The 19,467-nt window shown below is 49.0% G+C and overlaps 1 long non-coding RNA gene across 1 annotated transcript; it reads right to left on the reverse strand.

The window, feature by feature from the left end:
• Positions 1-4,074: 4,074 nt before the first annotated feature.
• Positions 4,075-9,893, reverse strand: LOC135378626 (uncharacterized). The gene is made up of 2 exons (XR_010418507.1): positions 9,795-9,893; positions 4,075-4,795 (listed from the first exon to the last, which is right to left on the reverse strand). It is a non-coding gene; the product is annotated as an uncharacterized LOC135378626 (long non-coding RNA).
• Positions 9,894-19,467: the final 9,574 nt, after the last annotated feature.

Genomic DNA, 19,467 nt, shown 5'->3' on the forward strand with positions numbered 1-19,467 from the left:
CGGGCTCGTATAGACTCGTCAAACTGTCGTTGTCGTCGTTTATCCATTCATCCACGGCATCTCTTGCGAAGACTTCCGTTCGATGTGCACCTGCGAACGTACTCCGTCAAGCAAGAATAATAGTGAATTCACAATATGAATCCTAAAATCTAACTGAATTTTCTATTTTGACGTCCACGATTTACTGAATGTAGATGCGTAACTAACGCAGTTTATGTTGTGGCTGTATTGTTGAAATGCGAGCGGGCTCGTATAGACTCGTCAAACTGTCGTCGTTTATGCATTCATCCACGGCATCTCTTGCGAAGACCTCCGTTCGATGTGCACCTGCGAACGTACTCCGTCAAGCAAGAATAATAGTGAATTCACAATATGAATCCTAAAATCTGTAACTGAATTTTCTACTTTGACGTCCACGATTTACTGAATGTAGATTCGTAACTAACGCAGTTTATGTTGTGGCTGTATTGTTGAAATGCGAGCGGGCTCGTATAGACTCGTCAAACTCGTCGTCGTCGTTTATGCATTCATCCAGGGCATCTCTTGCGAAGACTTCCGTTCGATGTGCACCTGCGAACGTACTCCGTCAAGCAAGAATAATAGTGAATTCACAATATGAATCCTAAAATCTGTAACTGAATTTTCTACTTTGACGTCCACGATTTACTGAATGTAGATTCGTAACTAACGCAGTTTATGTTGTGGCTGTATTGTTGAAATGCGAGCGGGCTCGTATGGACTCTTCAAACTGTCGTCGTCGTTTATGCATTCATCCACGGCATCTCTTGCGAAGACTTCCGTTCGATGTGCACCTGCGAACGTACTCCGTCAAGCAAGAATAATAGTGAATTCACAATATGAATCCTAAAATCTGTAACTGAATTTTCTATTTTGACGTCCACGACTTACTGAATGTAGATGCGTAACTAACGCAGTTTATGTTGTGGCTGTATTGTTGAAATGCGAGCGGGCTCGTATAGACTCGTCAAACTGTCGTTGTCGTTTATGCATTCATCCACGGCATCTCTTGCGAAGACTTCCGTTCGATGTGCACCTGCGAACGTACTCCGTCAAGCAAGAATAATTGTGAACTCACAATATCAATCCTAAAATCTAACTGAATTTTCTATTTTGACGTCCACGATTTACTGAATGTAGATTCGTAACTAACGCAGTTTATGTTGTGGCTGTATTGTTGAAATGCGAGCGGGCTCGTATAGACTCGTCAAACTGTCGTTGTCGTTTATGCATTCATCCACGGCATCTCTTGCGAAGACTTCCGTTCGATGTGCACCTGCGAACGTACTCCGTCAAGCAAGAATAGTGAATTCACAATATGAATCCTAAAATCTGTAACAATTTTCTATTTTGACGTCCACGATTTACTGAATGTAGATGCGTAACTAACGCAGTTTATGTTGTGGCTGTATTGTTGAAATGCGAGCGGGCTCGTATAGACTCGTCAAACTCGTCGTCGTCGTTTATGCATTCATCCAGGGCATCTCTTGCGAAGACTTCCGTTCGATGTGCACCTGCGAACGTACTCCGTCAAGCAAGAATAATAGTGAATTCACAATATGAATCCTAAAATCTGTAACAATTTTCTATTTTGACGTCCACGATTTACTGAATGTAGATGCGTAACTAACGCAGTTTATGTTGTGGCTGTATTGTTGAAATGCGAGCGGGCTCGTATAGACTCGTCAAACTCGTCGTCGTCGTTTATGCATTCATCCAGGGCATCTCTTGCGAAGACTTCCGTTCGATGTGCACCTGCGAACGTACTCCGTCAAGCAAGAATAATAGTGAATTCACAATATGAATCCTAAAATCTGTAACTGAATTTTCTATTTTGACGTCCACGATTGACTGAATGTAGATGCGTAACTAACGCAGTTTATGTTGTGGCTGTATTGTTGAAATGCGAGCGGGCTCGTATAGACTCGTCAAACTGTCGTCGTCGTTTATGCATTCATCCAGGGCATCTCTTGCGAAGACTTCCGTTCGATGTGCACCTGCGAACGTACTCCGTCAAGCAAGAATAATAGTGAATTCACAATATGAATCCTAAAATCTGTAACAATTTTCTATTTTGACGTCCACGATTTACTGAATGTAGATGCGTAACTAACGCAGTTTATGTTGTGGCTGTATTGTTGAAATGCGAGCGGGCTCGTATAGACTCGTCAAACTGTCGTCGTCGTTTATGCATTCATCCACGGCATCTCTTGCGAAGGCCTCCGTTCGATGTGCACCTGCGAACGTACTCCGTCAAGCAAGAATAATAGTGAATTCACAATATGAATCCTAAAATCTGTAACAATTTCCTATTTTGACGTCCACGATTTGCTGAATGTAGATGCGTAACTAACGCAGTTTATGTTGTGGCTGTATTGTTGAAATGCGAGCGGGCTCGTATAGACTCGTCAAACTGTCGTTGTCGTCGTTTATGCATTCATCCAGGGCATCTCTTGCGAAGACTTCCGTTCGATGTGCACCTGCGAACGTACTCCGTCAAGCAAGAATAATTGTGAATTCACAATATCAATCCTAAAATCTGTAACTGAATTTTCTACTTTGACGTCCACGATTTACTGAATGTAGATTCGTAACTAACGCAGTTTATGTTGTGGCTGTATTGTTGAAATGCGAGCGGGCTCGTATAGACTCGTCAAACTGTCGTTGTCGTCGTTTATGCACGGCATCTCTTGCAAAGACTTCCGTTCGATGTGCACCTGCGAACGTACTCCGTCAAGTAAGAATAATAGTGAATTCGGGCTGTATTGTTGAAATGCGAACGGGCTCGTATAGCCTCTATAAAAGAGATAGGGCGCAGACTAACTGGTGCATGATGATGAAGGAACGAATAACCAGAGACACGGGACACGAAGACAAGCACAAGGAGGGAATAGAGAGGTAGCAAGCGAGCTGGTGGTATAGATCCATAACCCGAGACTAGGGGACAAAAAACGACAAACACAGACAAGGTCTCAAGGTCTCACGATACGAGTCTTAAAATCCGTAACGGAATTTTCTATTTTGACGTCCACGATTGTTTTCAATATTGTTGAAATACGAGCGGGCTCGTAGTATGGTGAGCTAGGAGGACAGGTATGTTGAACGGCGGTTTCTGGCGGTTGCAAACGGGTCGTGCCGACGGGCCAGCCGATAGGTGGTTACTCGCTCTCGCTGCGCGCGCCCTCGTGGTCACGTGGCCCTATATGCAAAGAGTAACGCGGAGAACCCCAGTTCGAGGGAAAGAAAGATATGCGCGTGCTGGTGGGTCACGCTGATAAACTTGATAAACAGCTGACAACGGGGCGTGCTTGAAGTCTGTGCAGGGTTCTGCCTAGGAATTGGCAGTACTGTTTTCATTTTTAATGTATGCTAGAGGTAGCGCCTTAGTGTTCAGGAAGAAAATGTCAGTCGATGATTCTCCCGTTTTGGCTCATTGCAAGAAGGTGGCGAAATTTTCGCTACCTGTTACTTGGTTACGTTTGGATTTCGTTATACACCCGGTTCCACGCTGCTTGTAGTGAGTGCAGCTTGTGTGCGAAACCTTGGAATTCTTTGATATGAATAAGTTTCGCACATAGAGACACTGAGATTCTGGATTCCAGATATGTTATGGAAATCAACCGATGTCGTTCCCTCTATATTCCATTTTCGAAAACATAGCATGTTAATACATTCGGAGTGTTTGAAATTGTCGAGGTCACCAACTCGTGCCACCCACAGAAAGTGAACAGAAAGTGAAAGTTAGTTTCTATGAACAGAAGGTCCAAAATATCTCTCTGAACAGGAGTTGAGAAAAAAAATACAGAAAATACTCATTTAATGCCTTTGTGAATAAGGAATGTGGCACAGAGAATGTAATCGGCATTGCCGTGGTTGTCCGGCATCAACCTTATTTAGTGATGCCAGATGCCATCAACATTCCAGAAATTATGCAGTACACCCAAACCCAAAAAATTTTCAATTTTCAATTTCACCCTGTGGAAACCTAAGTTCCCACAACCTCGGGGCGTGAGCCCGTCCGTTCCGTGCGCGAAGGAACAAGCAGCACAACAGAAATTCAAACAGACATACCAGGTTTATTTCACGTTCAGACAGCTTGCACCCAGCAAAAACCGCACAACGAAAAGGCCTCTTATCCAGCGGATCACCGCTTTTATCCCTCTGCGTGGGGTACGCCCCCCTGGAGCACGGCTGCCCCCTATCGCCGTAACCCGTGGCGCTCTCTTATCGCCACACCCCCCCTCCCTTACAGGGTCATGAGGTCGTCCGACAGGTCTAGTACGGCGTCGTCCATGGCTGAAGAGGGGGCAGGCGGCGGAGGAGGGGGAGGCCTGGTCTCCACCAGAAGTTCGGGTCTGAGCCGCCTGAGGGTGGAGAGGGCTGTTGTCACGTCGTTGGCTGTCCGGGCGGCCTCCGTTCGGGCCTGGTGAAGTGGGCCCCGGCGGTGTGTCGGACGGTGCAGTTCGGGGACCAAGCAGAGCGGGCATAGGATCCGCTTCTCCTCCGCAGTGAGGGGCTGTAGGGGATCGGCCGGGTGGCGGTCGGTGAGCGTCAGACCGCGAAACGGAGCCGGAGTCTGTGTGGGGTAGTCCCCCCGGAGGGGCCTTGGCTGGTGAGCCCACCGTGTGCGGGATGCCCAGGAAACCGGCTGTCCGTGGGACACAACTGTCCAAGTGGCCACGGAGTGGTGCTGGGGTGGATCCGGATCCGGGCGGCTTCCGCGGGAACGGGAGCGGGCAGGTGCACGGCGGGCGGGATGCTGCGGACGTCGTTGCATCTGAGAGGAGATGTAAAGGGAAGCGGTGAGAAGGCGGCCTCAAACCGTGGGCGCCTGAGAAGGCGTCCCCCCAAAACAGATAGCGGAAAACTGTGGAACAGAAATCACACTACTAAAGCACTAAATCACAAGCACTATGCTTAGCGATGGAGATAGTGGCAGCTACGTGCGCCGCCTGCGGGGACGCAAGTTGTAGCGGCTGGACGCAGGTCCGGGAACGGGATCCGGGTCCAGGTCTTGGAGGGAGGCAGGTTGCGAATCTGGCTCCTCTCCGTCAGGGTCTCGGAGATGGTAAGACTTCAAGTCCGAGATGTGAACCGGCCCAGTCTCTTCGCCGGTGTCGCAGCGACGAAGCCTGTAAGTGAGGCCGGAGGAGCACGCACTTACCTCGAAGGGGCCATCCCACCTATCTGCGAGTGAAGCTGCAAAGCCTCGTGACGCATCACTTAGCGGGTGAGTCCGTCGAAGGACGAGGTCACCGACGCTGTAGGTGAGGTTCCGACGTCCACGGTTGTACTGGCGAGCCTGGTCCAACCTTGCGACGTCCAGGTTCTCCCGAGCCGTCCGGGCTGCATCGTCCAGTCGACTCCGGAGGTCCTCAGCAAACCTTGAATAAGGAGGCCGGGTAGCACCATCCCGGAGGCCCAGAGCATTCTCCACAGGAAAAGGGGCCTCTCGTCCCAAGTTCAGGAACGCCGGGGTGAATCCTGTAGACCTATTGACCGTCGTCCGCGTAGCGAACGCCAGCTCAGCCAGGCGAAGATCCCAATCACGGTGGTGCTGGCTAGTAAAAGCAACCAACATCATTTTCAGGTTCCGATTAACACGTTCGGTAATGTTAGCCTGAGGGTGATACGGGGAAGTCTTCTTATGCTGAATGCCTAAGACAGCGCAAGAATCTGAGAACACCTTACTTGTAAAGTAGGTTGCGTTGTCGGTGATCAGCTGTGCGGGAAACCCGAACCGGCAAAAGGTGTCGAGTAACTTTTCCCACACTCTCTGGGAAGTCAGTGTCCTGAGAGGAAACAGCTCAACCCATTTCGTGAAATGATCAGTAACCACGAACAAATACTGGTTACCTCTAGGACTACGGGGAAATGGTCCCATCACATCACAAGCGACTATCTGCCAGGGTCTATTGCTCTGAACAGGCTGTAAGCGCCCAGGGGGTAAACCACCACGAGGTTTCGCTCTCTGGCATACGGGACAAGTGCGAACATACTTTGTTACATCCTGCCTCATTCCTGGCCATGTCGCAACACGACACAACTTTTCGTAAGTTTTCCTGCCGCTGCTGTGACCTGCCAAGGCCGAGTCATGAAAGTAACGTATGAAAGACTTACGCAACTTCCGTGGCACCACGACTCTGAACGGGGATGAGCCGTCGTCCTCATCCGCCTGGGGTATGTATCTGAACAGGATGCCATCCTCGCCCAGCAGATAGGAGTCGTGCCGTCCGTCAGTCGTTCCGGTGTCCGCCGAGTCTTGCTCAGCTATCCACTGCGACACCCGCTGACAAAGGCCGTCCGCTCTCTGAGCGTCTAGGAGCTGCTGTCTGCTCACGACCGTGCCCCAAGACGAAGATACGTCTCGTGCCACCTGTGCTGCTGCCAGAAGTTGAGAAGGCGCCTCGGTGCCTTCCTCTTCCCCCTCCGGTAGAGGCGCGCGGGACAGCGCGTCTGCTACCACGTTTGTTGAGCCCCGCCTGTACTCCACGTTGAAGGAGTAGCCTTGTAGCGTCAGGGCCCACCTGGCAAGTCGTCCAGACGGGTTATGGAGCCGCTGCAGCCAAGAAAGTGCCTGGTGGTCAGTCTGGACAGTGAAGGTACTGCCGTCCAGGTAAAGGTCGAACTTCCTGAAAGCGAAGATGATCGCCAAGCACTCCTTTTCCGTCACGGAGTAGTTCCGTTCTGCCGGATTCAGCGTGCGACTTGCAAAAGCCACTGGACAAAGAATAGCGTCATGCTCCTGCAAGAGAACTGCGCCAACACCATAATCGCTTGCATCTGTTTGCACAACAAATGGTTTGTTGAGGTCGGGCAGATAAAGCCTAGCCGTATCAGCGATTGCTTGTGATAGAGCTCGAAATGATCGTTCCTGCTAGGCTCCGGCTCCCCAATTCCAGCGCGTGTCCTTGCGCAACAACTGGTTAAGCGGCTGCGCTAGCTCGGCACAATTAGGAATGAATTGTCTGTAAAAACCAACCATACCTAGGAAGCGCTGCAAGGCTTTGACGTTACCGGGAACCGGAAAGTCCGTGATCGCCTTTAGCTTGTCGTCGTTAGGACGGATGGTCCCTCTGTCCACCACAAAGCCGAGGAGGCTGATCCTAGACGATGCCAGCTGCACCTTGCGGGGGTTGATCGTTATGCCCGCTTCGTTCATCCTTGCAAGGACGATTGATAGGTGTTCCAAGTGTTCCTGAAAATTTCTAGAAAACACTACGACATCATCCATGTATGCCATTGCGAAATTGTACTTCGCATCTCCCAACACTGTATCCATCAACCGCTGGAAACTGGCGGGTGAATTAGACAGTCCGAAAGGAATTCGTACAAATTCAAAGAAACCTCTATGACACGTAAAGGCTGTTTTTGGGACATCCTCCGGGGCAACTTGGATTTGCAAAAACCCTCTACTACAATCAAGCGTTGAAAACACAGCTGCATTGCCCAGGGAATACATGATTGACTCAATGGACGGGAAGGGGTAAGAATCCCTTACAGTTACTGCGTTGAGTCGACGGTAGTCGACGCATAACCTAGCCGTACCATCACGTTTCGGAGCCAGAACAACAGGAAATGCCCAAGGGCTCTGGGACCTTTGAACTGCACCGGTTTGGAGCATTTCGTCAAGAGCAGTGTCTAACAAAGCACGCTTATGCACACTCAATGGTCTGGGTTTACAACGCCAGGGCCTAGCGTTACCGGTGTCTATGCTATGCTGTAACACAGACGACTTACCCGGTTTTTCGGTAAAGATTCCGTCAAACTGCCGCAGTACTTGTTCAAGCTGACGGCGTTGCTCCTCGGGACCATGGAATGACCCCAAGACAGTCGGCAGCCCAGACGTTTCAACGGTCGCTGCCACAGCTTGCTGTGCTGTGCTGTGTTCCCGTGCTGCGGCGAAGCGGAAAAATCCCGACGAGCCGTGGTACACGTATCCTCCATTGGGCAGGTCCAGCACCAACTTCTGCCGGATGATGAAGTCTCTGCCCAGGATAACAGGAACTGCCAGGCCAGGAAGGTGCACGAAGCGCTGCTTTCGTCGTCTCCCATCCAAACGTACCCAGAGCACAACTGCAGCCTGTGCTGGAACGGCGTCATTGGAAGCAAGACGAAGAGTGACGTCTGTGGATTGCAATTCCACATGCCGTGATAAGCAATGTTCGTAAACACTATCCCCGATAAGGGAAAGCGTAGCCCCCGTGTCGATAAGGGCGATGTAATCTTTACCCAAAATTCGAACGGCGATGTTTGGTTCCTTATCCTCGATGTAATCTCGGACAGAAAAAGCAAGAGGAGCCAAAGCATCTCTTTGCGTTATCTTACCGCTTGCAAAGCTAGTTTTTGACTGATCAAGGCCACGGATAGTAACCGTCTGCTCGCTTTCTTCGCAACTTGCCGACGTCGTTGAGCGAGCATTCATGGACGCCGGCTGCGACCGTTTCCCGATGGCACATTACGGGTGTTCGGTCTTTGTCGCGGGCATTCCCGACGAAAATGGTCAGGGCTGCCGCAATTCCAACAGCCGTTGGGCGCTCGTGGCTGCGGGGGCGCAGGATGGTGCCGCTCCCGCTGCCGTGGGGTTTCGCTAGCTGAAAGGCCAGGTTGACCGCGACTTCGGGGCGGGACGGGTCTGTCAAGGCTCGTTCCTGCGGGGATCGTCCTCTGGTCATAGAGGAACGGATCTAGGGCTCGGTGGGATGACTCCGCATTGTCTGAATTACGGGGGTTGTCACCCAAACCTGTTGCATACAGGCGTTCGACCGAGGCGGCTCCTCCCGACCACGCGCAGCGCGGTTCCAACGCTAGCTCCGGGGGCGGAGGGGGCCGGTATTGAAGCTCTGCCAGGAGGTCGCCTTGTATTGAACGAGCCTCCTGGGCCAACGCCTCAAGGGTTTCAAAGCGATGGGCTCTTAAGTAGGGCCGGAAGCGCGGGTGGCACTGACGGATCGCCCGTGCGACACGCTGCTCTTCCGTAGCAGTGGGATCCGCTCTGCTGTACAGATCCTGCAATGCCCGAACGAATTCAGATAAGCTTTCCTCAGGATGTTGAGTACGTTTATGTAATTCCTCTAGGACACGGTATTCGTAATCCGGGGGAAGGAATTCGTTTTTGAACCGCTCCTAGAAGTCCTGCAAGGACGTAAACTCCGATTGCAACCGAAGCCAGCGGGCGGCGTCTCCGACCAAAGCAACCTGCAGGATGCGTTGGATTAGGACTTCATCCGAAATTCCCATACCCGTCTGATAGGCGGTGAGGTCATCCAGGAAATCGGCAACAGACTTCTTATCGGTGTAACCTGAGAAGGTAGGCACCGGTAAGTTGAGTCGTAGAGGTGCTTGTGCCTGCGGCGGCGAAACCGACCCGGCATCCAGGCGTTGAACCACCAACGAGCACAACTCCGTCATGCGTGACAGGAGTTCTGCTGTTGTGATGGCGTCTGACTGCGGCGCGGGCACCTTCGCCTTGTCAGCCATCAGCTCCGAGGGCTCGTCCACCGGGTGGGAGCTGAAAAACTCAAAGAAACACACGAAAACCGCACACACAAAAAAACAACGGCAAAAAAACTAAGAGCAAAAACTGTAAACTACAACAAGTACTAACTACACAAACTCACAGTGCCGCGTGTTCCCCGCCACGGGACGAACGAGCTCGAACCCCAAACGTTGGGCGCCAGTTGTGGAAACCTAAGTTCCCACAACCTCGGGGCGTCAGCCCGTCCGTTCCGTGCGCGAAGGAACAAGCAGCACAACAGAAATTCAAACAGACATACCAGGTTTATTTCACGTTCAGACAGCTTGCACCCAGCAAAAACCGCACAACGAAAAGGCCTCTTATCCAGCGGATCACCGCTTTTATCCCTCTGCGTGGGGTACGCCCCCCTGGAGCACGGCTGCCCCCTATCGCCGTAACCCGTGGCGCTCTCTTATCGCCACAACCCAAAAAAGGAATGAAAAGGGATTGCGAGGACAATTAGTAAATTCTACCAAGGGCCGCTGCGGGGCCTGGGGCAAAGGCACACGATTAAGTGCATACTTAAAAAAATAAGTAATCCCTGGTTGAAGGCTTCGTGCGCGGGGTCTATCGCCGGCCCTGATTCTACACGAGGCCCGATCATTGTGAACATCCTAGTGGCACACATGACGTGATTTTTAGTTACTTGTGGACGTTAGTTCCAACCGCATGCACATCATGCACATGGGATGATGTTGCTCACGATAAGCAAGCCGGTACATTGCTTTTCCAGAAGGTCGTTCGCTCTACCGGTACCGTACACGAAATGGGCCAGTCTCAGTCAGTCAGTCTCACTTCAGCAATGCATTCCTCGAAGTTATATTTTGCCTGCGGTGCCAATATTTGCCATTTGTTTCTTTGCTGCTGAGAGCTCCAGTTCTCACTTAGCGACGGCGTAAACGGGCGGCGGAAGTAGAGGCGCATTTCCGCCTCCCCGTCAGCGCGCATTATCAAGTTCATACCACAGTGGCATTCCGTCGTCCAAAGCAGACGAAAAATCAAGAGGCGTGGCCTTTCTGTCACGTAATTGGTCGCCAGCTGTCGTTCTCGGCAGCTCTCGCCGACGTCGTGAAAGAAGGTCGGCATGGCAGTTTTTTTGGCTCGACGTCTCTACTCTCCCGACTCCGGAAATGCGCGTCTATTTCCGTCGCCCGCTGAAGACGCCGTGTCGGGCGTCGCCAAGTGAGAACTGGTGAGCTTGAGATGGCCTTGTCGATGGTGGGAACATTTTTTCACAGAACAACAAAATTGTCATTTAGACTGTCGTTATATACAGTGTACCTCGCCACGCATGTAATTATTTTGCTATGTAACTCGTCAAGTTAACCGCGTATAAAGGAACACAGCGTCAGCGATAAAATATGAAATTTCCTTGTATACTGGTGCTGTGGCGGCATTCGTATTAACCGAAAATGCTTCAGTGGTGGTCCTAGAACCACCGTATCCATTGTATCCACCGTTTGAACGGCCTAAGAGCGTCGTTGAAAAGCCCCCCGCCCTATGACTTGCTAAATATGTGCTTCGTGTGCTGCTGTCATCCTACATTTTGCACGTTAACCCGTATTTTCACCGCTTGTAGGCGTCCTACGACTGTGTCGCGGCGGCCATGTTTTTCTGTTTCCATCATCCGGGTTATATTAAATGGAACCTATTGACATCGAATATATACCTGTGACAACCGGCGAACGGCACACCAGTATTTCTAGCTCACCATGGAGAGATGCTTACTCTCAGGGTTTATAATTGCTTTTTCCTCCTGCCTCGTCTTCCGAACTACAGGCGGTCGGAGAGAAGAAATTGCTGCGAAGACACCAGAGGTAAATGGGGAAGACAAAATTGTATTTCTGGATTAGGCTTGTCCTACTGGTACCCCCGGCCTATAACGAAAAAGAGAAACCAACCCAGAAATGTTAGCTCGGGTGGGATATGCATACATGGGCCGGAAGAACCCCTATGTGTCTCGTATAATTCTTGCTCTAACTCCAGGTAAGTACCGTTCGCCGGCTACGATCGACACTTAACTCTAGGGTTAGGAACCTATGACTTGGGTGCCAAAGTTTGCTCTCGCAAGTGTTCCGACGATAGAAGTGGTTGTCGGAGGGCCAATCCGCCACTTCCGGGTTTTCAGCTACAGAAACCCTCTTAGTCTGAGCTTTGGGGGTAGCCGCTCCTCGCGTGGAATGTGTCAACCCCTGCCATTACCAGGAGTCGTTTCATACGCGTGCTATCGTATCGCGGGCTGCGGGCTTGAAAGGTTTCTGAGTGGTCAAGATAATTTGCATTGTTCCACCACGGTGGGGGGAGGTACGTGCAATGTAACACTGACGACAGCTCACAGGGTTTGTGAGAGGGTTTGAATCTGAGGTAGGTCTGGTCCCCCTCACAGGGGGACCAGGCGAATGGGAAGCTCTCAGCTGATTTAGCAGTGGAGTACTTGATTTGCAAGGGAGCCGTCTCGGCCATCCCTCTTCACACAGCTCGCTTTCATACCCGCTTCTGGTCCCCCTGTGAGAGGATTTGAATCTGAGGTAGAGGCTGACAGAACTGCAACTTATCAGAACTGCAACTTATCAGAACTGCAACTTATCAGTTGTAGTTCTGTTAGCCTCTACCTCAGATCCGAAACCTCTCACAGGGGAACCAGGCGAATGGGAAGTTCTCAGCTAATTTAGCAGTGGCGGACTTGATTTGCAAGGGAGCCGTCTCGGCCATCCCTCTTCACACAGCTCGCTTTCTATCCCGCTTCTTCTATCCCCCCACTGCCTGCAGTACCCATGCATCGCTTGTTAGTCTTCTCCAATCGTGGGCACAAAGGGCTAACCTGCCTGATGGCATGGTCGGGTATGTAGGATGACGTAGCTCTTGTACCTCGTGGTGCCCTTCCCTGGGGTCCGCCTGGAAAGGGCTTCCCTGGAAAGGGTTGGTTTGGGCGCCGAATGGTGGACTAGGGGCAGGGGAAGGCTGGAACCCCTTTGGAGCAGGCTCCATCGTGGCTGGCCTGGAAGAGCTCTGCCGCGCCTCCCGGAGCACCTTGTAGTTTTCATTCATGACAGAATTGATGTTCTGAGGTTGGAACCAAGGTGTCTGGTCTCTCTGGTGCCCCCCACATCGGAATCCCCCTGCCGCTTGTCCCGGGAGACCTCATTGGCCAAGGACTTCACCTCTGGATTCAAGTCTGGGACAACGAGAAAGGGGGACTTCACCCGTGGGAAGTCCACCAAGGCCTTCCAGCAGCGCTCCGCTCGGCCCCCGGGGCCCCAGTGTCTCTGAAGGAAGTTGAAGATGTCGGGCGAAATCTCCTTATGGCCTACACCTGACAACCCTGTCAACCATCCCCCAGAGACGGGCTCTACTGTCCCTGAGGTGCCCTGGGCACCTTTTTGAAGGCTTGGGAGAGGTTGATGGGCAGGCAGCTTTAGCTCCGGTGGCGACAACGGCTCCCTGATGTCCTCCCCGTCTCCGAAGTACGAGCCCTCCAGCTCCTGCGTGGGTAGCGGAGGAATTCGCTCCACCAGTGTGGCTACAGATGCAGCCAGATTCTTAACAATACTTCTGAAGTCGGAATCCTGACCTGAAGGAGAGGCTGCCATGGTGCCTATGAGGCAGGAAAAAAGGGGGGCGGGGTTGACCCTTCGAATACCCACATAACCAAGAATAAGCACAATGCACTACCAAGTGAACGGCTATCCAGCCTGTGGGTGATAATGTTGTTCGAATGCGTTGCCCCGTGAGCGGCTATCCAGCCTAGGGCAATAATGAGGTTAGAGCACTGCCCAGTGAACGGCTATCCGGCCTGTGGGCGATAATGTGGCTAAGTGTGCGGCCCAGCTAATCCGGACTGGGCGATAAAATGGCTAAGTGCGCTGCTCAGTGAACGGCTATGCAGCCTGTGGGCGATCATTCACCGGTACATATACTGCCGAGAGCTACTTGGAGCAACGTGGCGACTACGCCTAACAACCAGCCCAACTACAACAGGTCAACTCTAATAAAAGGGCTGCCCAAAATAATGAGGTGACATTCCCAGAAATCCGGGACACGGTTTCTTAAAGTTGGCTTGACCGGCGTACTCGCTGCCCTCCATTGAAGCAATGCATTCCACCTGTTTTTGTTAGAATATCTGTTGACGCTGAGCTTTAGGAAGAAAAGCCCACACAAGGGTGTTGCTGTGAGAGGCCCATCGATGGTGTACTAGTGGAATGGAAGCGCAAGAGCGTCACAGTTTTGTTCCTGGAGGACTTATTTTCGCCGTGTTGGCTTCATGGCAGAATGCACTGGTGTGCTATTTTTGTTGTACTTGGCTAAAACAATGGGTTCTTCGGAAAAAGCGCATGTAGGACATGAAAGTTGAATTTGTCTTGTACGCTTTGCAACTTTGTGCGCTGTTGTGGGACGCTCCTATTTTGTTCCCACGACAAAAGAAGTATTGACAAGCTCCGTGTGGCTTGCGGAGCGTCTGTACCTTCATTCCTCGAGGGATCCCTTATGGCGTCGTTGGCTTAGTGGTAAAGATGCTGGTCCCTGCTTTCGGGGTCCGTGGTTCGATTCACGGTGTGCTGGGATTGTTTTTTTTCTTCTCTTTTTTCCTTTCTTCTTCATTTTTTTTTTTTTTTGTTGAGATAGTTTAACAGAGGTAGGTATGAGAGTAACGGCAGGGCGAGAGCGTCAGAGTTTTGGCTTAATAATGCTGTACTGGACCTATATCACACTGCATGGCGTTCAGTTTGATTTAGTTGCCCTAATGCTGTGCGATAGCCTGTGCAGTTAATATGTGAATAGCAGATGACTTCTCCTTGCACTCCCACTTACTTCACCGCTACAGGAATCCCCGTTTTGCACAACACCACCCGCGTTTGTTGTAATGTAGATTATTGTCAATCGTTTAAAATAAATTTAGGACTTGTGGCATAAACGCCCTTTCTTAACTGTGAACTCCAGGTCGATGTGACAACGGAATCAATTATGTGGGTCAACTTTGACGCGCTCTAATGGTAAGGGTATTTAAGATGAACGAATTACCACGCGTGTTTGTTGTAGCGTTGATACATGATACATTTACCATAAATTTCAGACCTGTAACGAATGCAAACATCTCAGGGAAAAGAGCTGTAGCTTATAGGTCCTTGTCCCTGTCAAGGCGGAACTCATCAAGTTTACATTGATAGAGGTCGACCTGACACGGAATCGTCACGCGGGTACACTTTAACGCGCTATAATGGGGAAATTAATTGAAATGCACCAAGTGCCACGCGTGTTTATTGTAGTGTACATGCTTGCCCATCATTTACCATAAATTTCAAACATGTGGCTTAAACGTCCTTTGTTCCCTGTCAAGGCGGAACTCATCAAATTTCCATTGATAGAGGTCGACCTGACAAGGAATCGTCAGGCGGGTACACTTTAAACCTCTGTAATGGCGAAACTAATTCAAATGCACAAAGTGCCACGCGTGTTTGTTGTAGTGTAGGTGCTTGTCCATCATTTACCATAAATTTGAAAGATGTGGCTTAAACGTCCTTTGTTCCCAGTCAAGGCGGAACTCATCAAATTTACATTGATAGAGGTCGACATGACACGGAATCGTCATGCCGGTACACTTTAACGCGCTATAATGGCGAAACTAATTGAAATGCACAAAGTGCCACGCGTGTTTGTTGTAGTGTAGATGTCAACCATTTACCATCAATTTCAAACATGTGGCTTAAACGTCCTTTGTTCCCTGTCAAGGCGGAACTCATGAAATTTTCATTGATAGAGGTCGACCTGACACGGAATCGTCAAGCAGGTACACGTTAGCGCGTTACAATGGCGAAACTAATTGAAATGCACAAAGTGCCAGGCGTGTTTGCTGTAGTGTAGACGCTTGTCCGTCATTTACCATAAATTCCAAACATGCGGTTTAAACGTCCTTTGTTCCCTGTGAAGGCGGAACTCCTCAAATTTTCATGGATAGAGGTCGACATGACACGGAATCGTCACGCCGGTACACTTTAACGCGCTATAATGGCGAAACTAATTGAAATGCACAAAGTGCCACCCCTGTTTGTTGTTGTGTAGATGCCTGTCAATCATTTACCACCAATTTCAAACATGTGGCTTAAACGTCCTTCGTTCCCTGTCAAGACGGAACTCACCAAATTTTCATTCATCGAGATCGATATGACGACGGAGTCCTGGTGAAAGCCAACTTGGACGCACTCTATAATAGTGAAACTAAATAGGATGCACAAAGTTACAAGCATGTTTTTTGTAATGTAGATTTTTTTATGTAATGTAGATCGAACTTGTGGCTTAAACGTCCGTTGTTCCCTGTAAAGACAGAACTCACCAAATTTTCATTCGAAGTTAATATGACGACGGAACCAATTATGCGGGTCAGCTTTGACTCGCTCTAATAGTAATTGGAATTAAAGTGAAGAAATTCCTACGCATGATTTTCGCAGTGTAGATGTATTTCAATGATTTAACATAAATTCAGGACATCTGGCTTAAACTTCCTTTATTCTCTACCTCGCCAAATTTTTCGTTCTCATGCAGCATTGTGCAAGGCCGTAACCTCCTTACGGGTTAACTCGTTCTTATAGCACAATTATGAATATGTTAAAAATACCATGCGTGTTTATTGTCATATACATGGTGTCCCAGCTAAATGTTACCATATTTTTTAAAATTATATCTATAACTTTTTCCGAGATGAAATCAATTGCAATATATCATATGCTGAAGGGCGCTCTCTAGGAAGACATTAGGAGACTTCTAAGGCAATGTCTTAACTAACTTTCGATAATTAACTTTTTAATTATGAATGCTACGAAGTTGTTCCAATGAGAACACCTGACCTCTTCGGTCACCAAATACCAAAGCCGTTTTCAGAACAAAAATCCGTTCGATAGATCGTTCGCAGAAGAAAAAATCGTGAAGGAACACCATTTCTTTCTTTATTTTATTTATTACGCATCTCTAGAGTGGCGTCTTTCGTTCGCCCCCAACACGAGAGAATGAAAGAGCACACTGTCGCCTCTTGCGTCCGTGAAAAAGATGGAAAAAAAAGACGGAAAATGCAGCTCAAGATAAGCGCAGCTCCGATAGAGTCACCCCGATACATTTTTCTTTCCGCAAGTTAACCAATCTTCCACGCATGAGTCGGCACTGTGCTCTTTCACTCTCTCGCATGGGGGTCAACGAAAGACGCTGTTTCGAAGATGCACAATGAACAAAATAAAGAAGAAAAAAAAGGTGTTTTTTCACGAATTTTTTTCATGCAATATATCGAATAGACTTTTGTTCTGAAAACGGCTTTGGTATCTGGTGACCGAAGAGATAAGATTTTCTCATTGGAACAACTTAGTAGCTTTTCTAATTAAAAAGTTATTATTGAAAGAATTAAGACATTGCCTTAGCAGTCTGCTAATGCCCTACTAGGGAATGCCCTTCAGCATACGCTATATCTCAAATTGATTTCATCTCGGAAGAAGTGATAGATATATTTTCTTAAAAATATGGTCACATTTAGCTGGGATACCCTGCATACAGGGTACGTGAAGTAAGACTGAATGAATTTGATGAAATCCGCGAATGACTTTCTTTTTCGCAAAAGTCGTCCAATATATGTATTCCGGACGCGACCAATTCAAAGGTGGTGGCGTATAAACAAATAGTGCAGCCGTTAACCAACGTTCCCGATTAATCATTATAATTAGTCAAAATACGTTGACTGCGTAATTGCAAAGATGTAGAGCATAACCATGAGGGCCTACCATGCAAGAACCGAAATCACAGAGCCTTTTTGCGCTCTAGTAAAAAAATGTGCGAACATACAAAATAATTGAACACTATGCGGGTTTTGCGGCGATTTCTCCTCTCCCTGACTCGGTGTCACCACTTCTCAACTGACAGCAGGTTGTTCCTGAAATCATGGAACAGCCCGCTTTGTCCCTGGAGCTAGGGAAATAGCGGTGTTGTTTCTCAGTCTACATTATCATAAAACATGCCGTACTTGATTTTCTTTCCGCGTTATCTCGTTTGATCTGCACAACACAGTTCGCGATGTGATGTGATAAACGTCACGCAATAAAACTGCAAATGCATTACTGTAAAAACCTGGCAGATAACAAAAAGACAATCACCGATTCCGCTGCTTAATAAATGTCTGCGTTGTATCAGATTTTAACGAGAGAAAAAAAATGACGACGCTAGGAAGCGGGGGCCCCCATGTTTGGAGGAACAGTGTGATGTTAGTATCGTCAAACGGTGACAGTGAAGGTGATAGGAACGAGCGGCTGCCGAACTCGCGGCAACTCTCGACGATAGTGCATTTTCGCTCATTTTTTAAGGGCACAGAGATTGTTACTGTTTCGATTCCTGCTGACTAGACTTCTCAGGGTTGTGTTCTCCCAATTTGGAATTGCGCGCTCAGCTTGTTTTCAGGCTTGTTTTATTACAAAAATAATTAACGGCCGCACTAATTACATTGATAATACACATACCGTCCACAACTATTGCACTCGAGACATTGTGCTGCTTGGGCATCTCTCTTCCTTTTGTCTTTGATTCGAGCGCCTATTTGAGCAACACCTATAGGATACGGAGAAGGCCTGTGCCTTGCGTCGCATTGGAAGGCCTGCTGTTACTATTGTGGATGTTGCCATGAAGTAAATGAAAGAACGAACGAGAAGAAAGCTCGAAGCAGGTCGCAGGCGTCCATATAGGTTACGTAAGCGTGCATGCCCGACATTATTTAGGAAGTGTTGGTTTCGGCACTTTCTTGTGCCGAACGTGACACTGCTTTCACCTCTAGATGTTCTGAAAATAAGCAGGCTTCCGCTTGTTTCTTTTCTTATTTTTATTTCTCTAAGGGAGGGAGTTGATAACCGACAAGCATTCTTGATGGTGCCGGGAAGAGACTAAGACGCAAAATTTGGAATTAAACATTGAAGTGTCCTCATGATAAGGCCAAGAACAAACTGAAGCGTACGATACAGTGATCACTGAGTAACAAGGTGCAAGTAACAAAGTGAGGTGCGGTGACTGAATTCGCTTTCTTAGCTTATAGAGCATAATTTCTTTTCAGCATAATGTAGGATAATTTCTGGGCTTTTCCTCAGACGCTGTCACACATACGTCGGCACATTTCCCTCAGAAGTGTCCCCAGGACACACATTGGTCATCGTCGACGGCAACCCTATTCCCCACAGAGAGAACAAAAAATGGACGAGGTCTAGCCTTACAAGTGGCAATCACCCCGTTCCACACGCTACGAGCAGCACCCCAGAACTCTGAGCAGCAGCACACCGAAGAAAAGTTTGGCAAAGCTTATCAAAGCTGATTCATCACGTTTTCATTCTGCGCTGGGCAATTGCTGCTGATAGCCGGGCTCCGCGCGCGATATCTGATGTACAAATTCCCTTTCTCGTCTGCCCACGTCTCATTCCATCTTCCTTCCTCCTCGCCGCATACTTGTCTTTCAAGTTGGCTTTCTTACACGTTCTTCTGCTATCAGGCAGAACCTGCATCAGAGGAGGTGTCCCTGAATTCTGGTCATGGGGCTTTAGCGTCCCTTTACGCATAATCTGCTCCATTATCCCTGCGTTATGAGGAAGAGTATCAAAGAATTCCGAGACTGAAACACAAAGCCACACGCTGCCTAAAGTAGGTTTCGGGAAGCAGGCTTCCCAATCGGGCGGGAAAGGGCGGGAGCCCTTTCAGGGGTTCCGATTTGGCCTAATGTATGCTGCAGACAGCCCTACTTCGCCTACTGATCCGTGTCACGTGATGAAAGAAGCCGGTCCCCTGGCATGCTGCCAAAAGTCACTTTCGCATCTTCACATAACTTTACAAACTTGTTGGTTTCATCCAAGCATAGCCTTGTGTTGATGCATTTTTTAGCTCTTCCTTAACAGTCAATGTGATAAATTCGTTATTCTATATCGGAA

Source organism: Ornithodoros turicata, chromosome 1, assembly GCF_037126465.1.
Source record: "Ornithodoros turicata isolate Travis chromosome 1, ASM3712646v1, whole genome shotgun sequence".
In the NCBI taxonomy this organism is placed as follows: Eukaryota; Metazoa; Arthropoda; class Arachnida; order Ixodida; family Argasidae; genus Ornithodoros; species Ornithodoros turicata.